The sequence below is a fragment of the Alosa alosa genome, chromosome 17, assembly GCF_017589495.1.
Source record: "Alosa alosa isolate M-15738 ecotype Scorff River chromosome 17, AALO_Geno_1.1, whole genome shotgun sequence".
Lineage (NCBI taxonomy): Eukaryota > Metazoa > Chordata > Actinopteri > Clupeiformes > Clupeidae > Alosa > Alosa alosa.
The window spans coordinates 14,276,129-14,283,596 of record NC_063205.1 but is presented as its reverse complement, the minus strand read 5'-3'; positions in this window follow the sequence as shown (position 1 = coordinate 14,283,596).

Sequence of the window (7,468 nt, the reverse complement as noted above, 5' to 3'; positions counted from 1 at the left end):
AAATATTGGAGGGGCTATTACTGAAGGACTAATTTTGATCCAGCAGCTCTAAAATTAAGTAGAAACTGAGCACTTTGATGAAAGAGGTAGTAGGTCAGTAAGGGGGAAAAAACACATCATTAACTCCTCAAAGCTTTTATGTGTCTTTTTCTGGCTGTCCATATGAAGTGGTACTGTCTTGTCTGGATGGTGTGGCTTTGATGCTGGTAATGTAACACTCTCCACTCCTCCTTGCTGCTGTCTGCCCATGAATGAGTTGTGCCATCATGCATAGAGGTCGTTTGAAGGCAAATAGGATGCTTTTCCTCCCTGGTCAGGCATTTTCCTGGTCCATAAGACCAAACCAGAACTTAAAGTCATTCTAGGAAGTGTTTCCTGAAAGTATTGTTTAAGCAACCGTAGTAATTAAGAGAGACTGGGAAGGTGATGGGAGTGTCTCCATCTTTTAGTTGCCATGTGATGCTGCTAAGTGTGTGGTTATGGGCATGGACACTGCTGTTAAGGACACTGCTCTCTCACCAATCAGCAATATCAGAATTTGCTATAAACATAAATATACTGTATATATAAAACATATATATATATATATATATATATACTGGTATATTTGTTCAGGTGTAGAAGGAGTGCATGCAAGTTTGATGCTTTAAAAAAATTGCAATAATAGAACTTGTATTTAATTGTAATATTAATATATTTAATGTATCATAATTTATTTAATAGACATATTACTCACCTCCCACTCCTCTCTGTGAGTTTGACTCAGCGTTGTCTCTTATGACTAAAAATAAAAGGTTTGACACAGAAGCATTTTAAACTCCTTGGCCGCTGGCAAATTAAACCCGATGGCGAGGGATAGCTGTCAACGCTCCGGAGACTTAAACTCCCACACACATATGGCTTCTTGTTTAGTTCTCTGCGGGCCACGAGTGTCCAGTGACTTAGGTCTGCGATTAGTGGAAGAAGACGAGTGTTGCCCACATGCGCTAAAACCGTGATGGAGAGCTGAGGTCTCTGTGGTTCTCTCCGACATCCTACTTATAGAATCTCACATGTTGTGCTTGTCTTATACTTTAAATGGATTGAACACACACACACACACACACACACACATATATACAAATAGGAAACTGTACTGAATGTCGCAAACAAGTTGAGACTGGCTGTAAAAATACCTGAGTAAAGTTTCTCTGATATTTCTCTGACATGTAAGGCAGTTTTATTCAAGGAACAGATGGGCATGTGTTCAAGCTGCTGATTCAACCTTCTCAACCCCCCTTGCTTAGAGGATTAGAAATTTTTTTGTTTTTGTATATGTCTATAAAGCAGAGAGGAATCTCTGTTTGTCTGTCTGTGTGTTGCATTTATCCAGTCGACTTCACACTTGGTTGGTATTTGCTGAGATCCCAAGTGAGTGCTGTGTCGAGAGTGACGCTGTTTGAATATGAAATGCACAAGATATTATTAAAAAACAACAACATGGTATCTGACTACAGACTCAGTGTGCCTGCAGCCATGAAAACAGTTAGCAGAGCTTGACCTCAACAATATGGCGACCGATGCTGGATGTACTGTGACTTCAGACCTGCTGTGTATGAGCATAGGCCATACATGTTTTGTAATGGCACTGCTGCACTAGTGAAAATAACATGGAGTATAGAATGGAATGGTATAGAATCAGTGTTTCCCATACATTGACTTATTTGTGGCGGCCCACCACAATATCAACATTGACCACCACACAATGATTTTCCAGGTTGTACTAAATTGTGAAATCTGGTTAGCATCATAAACACGCTGCGCTAATTTGCTAAAAACTGTTGCATTCAAGTTAATTCTGCAAACCTACCACCACAAATAGAATTCAATTATGAATTGAATTGAACAAATGCAAATTAGCTAACTATAGCTAACTCTGGTATAGAACAAGTTCTGTACATGTCCCTGTCAACTAAACTAATAAACGTTACTGCTGTAAACTATTTCATTATTCAGTTCACCATATAATCTGTGAAATATCACAAACCATGACTGGAGTATCACACCCACTTGCTTGCAACTTGAGAGCAATTAAAAAACCTATGTCATCATACATCGTGCCTGACAAGCAGACTTCAATTAAAAAGCCAGACACACTCGTCCTTCTTTTTTACCCACTCATTCGAAGCCATTTGCTTTACCCCCCCCCTTAATGGAGACATCAAAAAGCTTTCACGGCGACTGTCACTGTCTGCTTCCACCTTCCTCGCCCTTAAAAGTCCAGCTGGTGAGACATACGATCCTGGACTAAAAAATTATTCATAATTAATGCGTCCAGACAGATCAAAAATAGGCAGCATATGTATCATGAGAGCCACTTGAAAAGGGTAAGACTATAAAATGGCGAGAGTGTGAGAGTCAAATTGATTGGTGCGAACGAGGTGGTTATGTGGGATTCCTAATGGTGCCAGGTAGTGCTTTATTTCTTTATTTTCTTTCTTTTTTTCTTTTTCTTTCTTTCTTTCTTTCCAAGGACATTGAGTGAAATTTCACACCATTTAGCCAGTATATAAGGAGACACAAGAGGAAAAGTGGTAGGAGAGCAGTAATACTTGATCAAAGGAAACAGGCCACATGTTGGAAAAAAAGATTTGTTAAGCTGTCTAAAAGTGGTTCTGATCTTTCAAAAGATCATTCCAAATGGTTCTTCTCATTAATACAGCAACATGGATGAGATCTCAGAAATTATTTTATTTTAGGTAAAAGGGAAAAAATGTCTTCTCATGCCATCTGTTGATGTGTAAAATTCGTACTGAATCATTTACATGTTCATACATTTTCATTCTAGAGACACATTTATTCAGTCAACAGATGCTATTGCAAAAAAAAAAAAAAAAACATTGGCTAAATGAATAAATTGATTATTTTTTTATTGGATTGGCACCATGTTTTATTTAACAGTTTTAGATCTCAGGGCCAGGAATGTGATAGCCAGCTGCTTGGACTGTTTCTTGATTCCAGGCTGTGACATGTGCGATCCAGGCTGCCAAGGCTTCGCCTAGATGTCAAAACAACAAATAGTAGTGTCAGGTGTCATGTCATGTTAACAGGAGTGGAGTGAATGTGTAGATTCCTGCCTGTTTAACATACCGGATGCTTCTGACCTGCTTAAAAATAAGCTCAGGGCAAACACCTCGCTTGTTGGAAATGATGCAACAGGAAGAGAATTGAAAGGAATAAAGAAAGAAAGAAAAAAAAAAGAACAATAAAGTGGAATAGAGGGGAAAAAAGACTGGAAAAGAGGTCATGTCATGTTATGAAGGCTCATGTTAAGAAAATGCACAAAATCATAGAGTAGAATGAAATGCATAGGATTGCCTACTCTCTCTACCTAAGTGGAACCCTCCTTGCCGTTGTCTCCTTCACTTCCTGCTCACTTTTCTTCCATATTTGTGCACTGGTACAGGGTATGGTAGGCTGGTCCGTGTTTGCTCATGTTTGTTGCCTCAGAGTCAAAATTCACTACAGTGCAGGCTAATAATGATAGAGCTTGTTGAAAGACACTCTCAGACACTCAAAGATGTGGGCAGAAGTTTTGGAATGTTCCGGGAGCGATTGTCAGTAAATCCAAACCTGCCTAGACTCAACCCCCCACCCCCTGCAGACATCTGAAATTTGTTTATTTTTCATAGCATATGCTCTGAAATGGAGGATACTTTGGGTTTTTCTTGCAAGTTGTTTTAATGTGTTAATATTACATTTATAGGGCAGCCGTGGCCCACTGGTTAGCACTCTGGACTTGTAACCGGAGGGTTGCCGGTTCGAGCCCCGACCAGTGGGCCACGGCTGAAGTGGCCTTGAGCAAGGCACCTAACCCCTCACTGTGTTTAGACATTTAAAGAGACCATATGAGACAACTTGCCACCTCTTGAAGCATGTTTTTAGTAACTTGGCTATGAAGTAATACTTTCTTGGTATAACAGACTTCCTTCTCACATGTGTCCTGTATATTCATTATAAGAACAGCTTTTACAGCCTTGTATTACCAGATACACAGTAGGCTATCATCAGAATCAGTTAGAATGCTAGACAGTATTTGTCAGTGCCAACTAAAGATTTGCGAGTAGAACAAGGCTCTGGTACGTCATAAGCATGAAGTGTGTCCTGAACCCGAGTGGACACCATGCTGATAAACCTATTTTCAGTCAGATTCTATTACAGACAATCATGCTTGACACTGACTATTATCATTTAAATGCAGTCACTGTCCTGCTTTGCATCCATGTAGTGCTCTATAATCTTTGGGGCTGCTAACTGTGATGTTGTTGGTGTTTGAAGGGCAAGTCTGTTAGCTTTAAGTTAGGTTAGTTAGCTCAATAGTTTTAGTTGGAAAAAAAAACCTTACTGTATGATTTAGAAGATGGCTCCCATAATCTGTTTATGTGCAACCCTCTATTATCTCTGAATGCCTGCACAGAATATACTAGATATTCCCATAACTTTCTCTATTTCATACTGTAGACACCATACAGTATGTATGTATCTATGTGCCTAGTCATCATATGCATAGTCATCACACTATTCTTCCTTCTCTGTGAGGAAAGAGAATACAATTAATAACTACAGCAGAATATCTGGAGAAATGGATTTTTATTGGTACGAGTTCAGAAATACAGTGTAGCTTTATTCACATGCTGTAACAGCTGATATAACATATTGAGTGAAAAGTAAAAAGACAAAAAGCACATTTGCTAACAGAAAGATAAAAACCTATGCTGTCTATGCAGAGGCATGTTAACAAAAGTGATTACACTTTAAGAAGCGTTGTTGTTTTAAGCTACAAAGGCAAAAATTAATTAACACAGAAAAAAAAGTCTTTGCGCCAGACTTTGGATTAATTATGTACGTCTCCCCAGTGACTGTGTGTAGTAAGACTTGGTTTGTTTTTGCAATCCTTCAGACTTTTTGTGTGATATTCTCGCTCTAGTATGCCCATGGCCACCATGTCCATGCATTTTTCATATATCCCCGGGGAATATCTTGTGACAAAGACATATGCATTAAACATGAGGTTGTATTAGAATAAAACACACAATCACAATCGCCGAGTGCTTCTCTGCCAGTCGAACTGGGGAAATAAGTTTTATAGCAGACTGCAGGCTGGTACCAGACTTGAGGCCCAGTCACATTACCTTGTAATACATCAGAGAGGTCATGGTTGCTATAACTATTGAGCTCTCTCTCTCTCTCTCTCTCTCTCTCTCTCTCTCTCTCTCTCTCTCTCTCTCTCTCTCTCTCTCTCTCTCTCTCTCTCTCTCTCTCTATCTCTCTCTCTTGATTATGATTATATATGTATATTTCTTCCATCAAAGTCATCAGAAAAAGAGGGAAATACTCCCAATAGATAGTATCACACAAGCAATTCCTCTTTGGTCAGTACTTTGAAATTAGTTTTCTGGGTCCAGGGAGACAATTAGCAGGCAACAAATTCCGGTAGTATGTTCAGATTAATTGTCATGCCTTCCATGAATTCTGCATTTAATGAATCCTCTCCATAATATCAGGTGGAAATGATGAAAGAGAGCTGAGCTGTTATGTGACTGAGGTGACCTACTGTATAGGGGATTTCTGTGCATCAAAAGGGGAGTAGATACAAGCAATGCATTTGATTACGTATTCTAGTCACTGTAGCAAAGGTCAGGACATTATCGCAGGTCACATTTTGCTAGGGAAATCTCTGTGTTTCATGAGAGTGGGGATAATAGACAGTAAAGAATTTATAGTGCATTACTGAGGAAGCCAGTCTCAAACAACGGCAGCTGCTAGTCACATGATGAACTAAACAGGCTTCACTGATGGATACTCACACAGGAAATAACATTTGAGGGTTGGTAGATGGAAAGTATACGTAAACTATTATGCATTGTGTGTTTGTCATTGAACGTACTGTAATCACCAATGTAGAAAAAATGTTAAAAACGTTTTATGCGTTAGTATAAGCAACATCCTGGCCATATCGACCACATATCAACATATACACTGTTACTGTCCTGCTGCAACACTTATCCAACAGTACTTGTCTATCAAAAAGTCTTGTAGTGCTCTTTCTTTCTTTCTTTCTTACTTTCTTTCTGTCCCTTTTTGTTGTCTTCTTGAGCTTGTTTGGAGGATTCACACTGCATTCTGCAATGCTCAAGATAAGACATCATCACTGGGCAGTCCCGATTAGAAGCTGACTCTGTAAATTGGATGCTCCTTTAACACTGATTGCCTCGGCAGGTTGCACCCTCACCGGATTTCAATTTCAGTTGCACCACTCTTGTGCATACATCTGCCCTTTTCTCAAGTGGCCGCCCATCATGCATAATAATGTTCTTAATGACAAAGGCAAGCAAACAAAGCAATGGAAGATAGTGCTCCCATGTCGTGAAACATCATTTGAACATTAGACAAATATAATTTAATTCAATTCAATTCAAAAAACTTTATTTATCCCCGAGGGGCAGTTTCCCTATGTAGGAATAGTGACATATAAGACATATAAGACAGGACAAAAGCAAGAACAGGACAGACAGGGTGTGTGTGTGTGTGTGTGGGGGGGGTAGTCCAAGGAGAGGGAGAAGGAGGGGGATAAGAGAATATTCAAGTCCAAAGTAAAGGTAGCCTTCCTCCTGTTAGTGCTAGCCAGAGGACAGCGCAGACGCCTGCCAGAGGGCAGCCATTCAAAAACTCTATGTAGGACATGGGTAGAGTCTTGAATTTATGTGAATGCGCCCTCATCAAATTAAAACCCACATGTCTTAACTGACTTTACCAAGGCATTGGTGATACATGTACAGTACTGTAGGGGTACAAGGTGAATCTCAGAGCTAAGATTGCTCTCAGACAGGGATGTGTGTCCTGGGAGCATCATTGTAAAACACCGCTCATTAAATGAGATCATTTAATGTCATTTTGAACTTTGAGATCATTACACAGCAATGTGTAGTACCCTGAACTCAAGCTGTTTGGAATTAATGTTATGGCTGGACAGTTGTCTAAATTAGTTCACAGAATGTCAGTGTACTTATATACCTTGGAATACCCATATGAACCTTTGCGAATTTTGGGATTTGCTCCTCTGCAGGTTCGTCTGGCCAAAAGGTCATCGAAGCCGATATCCAATGTTCCTAAAACACAGGCACTCAAATGTCATTGCTAATCCGGCATGGACATGTATTTCTTTTGAACTGAGTGAACAACTGCATTTAAAACGTTCGTTTATGAGATTGCTACACTTCTGAAACTATTTGGTAAGCGCTTAATGCACCAATTAAATTTCACTGCTAGTTACGCCCCTGCTGAAGTTGTAAGTCAGTGAACCTTTTCCAGACCCACTCTCAATTACAATTGAGAAGGTCTGCGTGCTAACCAGGCCAGTACTTATATGAAAATTATTTTAGATTTCCACATCAGATGTATACAGCATTCCTTGGTTTACTCCTGTAAC